The 1,478-nt window shown below is 35.1% G+C and overlaps 1 non-coding gene across 1 annotated transcript; it reads right to left on the bottom strand.

Moving 5' to 3' along the window:
* Positions 1 to 203: 203 nt before the first annotated feature.
* On the bottom strand, positions 204 to 310 carry LOC119048347 (U6 spliceosomal RNA). The gene has a single exon (XR_005082377.2). It is a non-coding gene; the product is annotated as a U6 spliceosomal RNA (small nuclear RNA).
* Between the last annotated feature and the right edge of the window lie 1,168 nt (positions 311 to 1,478).

Here is a 1,478-nt window from a genome sequence, read left to right on the forward strand (position 1 = left end):
TGGATCCATTCATTTACTGATGGGCACCTAGGTTGCTTCCAACTCTTGGCTATTGTAAATTGTGCTGCTATGAACATTGTGGTGCATAGGTTCTTTGAAATTGATGTTTTAGGATTCTTAGGATAATCCTAGCAGTGGAATTGCTGGGTCAAAAGGCAGGTCGATTTTTATTTTTCTGAGAAAATTCCATACTGTTTTTTTTTTTTAATATGGAACGCTTCACAAATTTGCGTGTCATCCTTGCGCAGGGGCCATGCTAATCTTCTCTGTATCGTTCCAATTTTAGTATATGTGCTGCCGAAGCGAGCACACATACTGTTATTTTTTTGATGTAGGTAAAGAGAAGATATTTGTGAATGATTGTCTCTTGCTACTTATTATACTTGTATATCATTTGAATTTTTATGAGTAAATACTTTTACAAGCAGGAAAATAAAGATGTTTTGTTATAAAAAATAATATGTAATTATGAGGGAAAATGTGCATTTTAGAACAGCATAATCTAGAAAGTTATTACTAACAGGTCAGTTGAATGCTCACACAATTTAAGTGCTGTGTAGGTTAATTCTGAGTATGAATTGCTGATTTAGGAAATAATATTCGTTAATGTAAGTAGTTTCCACTGTGTTCTTATCTGTAAATAACTATACTTAAAGTGGAAAGAATATCAAGTTGTTCATTATTCTTATTGAAAAACAATTAGCAAGACAGCTGGTAGTAGCACCTTTATTTGAGCCATGGCTTTGAGAAAGGTTGTCCTAGAAATGCTACTAAAATCCAATGAAACTGATGAGACCATGTCAGGACAAAGGAAAAGAAAAAAGGCTCAGAACACAGCCCAAGGAAACTTCTTTGGTAGGTAAAGGAGAAGAAACAGTAAAAAATCTGGATAAGGAAGCACCAGAAAGGCAGGAGGAAAACCGGGAGAGTATGGTGTCTAACCAGGCACAGAAGAGATACTTCCTGAGGAGGAAGTGGCCAAGGATGCAAATGCTGCTAAGAGGCCAGTAAGACCAGGACCATACCCTGTGTCTTAGAAAAGCACTTGGCAGTAGTTCAAAGAGGAGAGCACAACATATAAGAAATGCAACTTCAACTAGAAGTAGCTGGCATCCTCGTTTACTTTAAAAAGTAAAGTAAATTTACTTACTTAGCTATAAAACTGGCCTTACTGGGACATTTGATTTTGGAGTACTCAAATACAGGCTTTCTATAACAGCCAGATTAGTAGAAGCTAACTGTATCACTTTTTCCTTAATATTTAGTCATGAAAAATTTCAAACATACAGAAAAGTTGAAAGAATTATGTCAGAAATACCTGTGTATCTATACCTAAATTCTACAATTAACATCATGCTATACTTATTTTACCACATATCAGTCCATCTAATCATCTCTCTATCCATCCACCAACCCATTTTGGTTTTGGATGCAATTCAAAGTAAGTTTAGACATAAGAACATTTTACAACTAAACAC

The sequence above is a fragment of the Artibeus jamaicensis genome, unplaced genomic scaffold (genome assembly GCF_021234435.1).
Source record: "Artibeus jamaicensis isolate MK-2021 breed Jamaican fruit bat unplaced genomic scaffold, CSHL_Jam_final contig_511, whole genome shotgun sequence".
Taxonomy (NCBI): domain Eukaryota; kingdom Metazoa; phylum Chordata; class Mammalia; order Chiroptera; family Phyllostomidae; genus Artibeus; species Artibeus jamaicensis.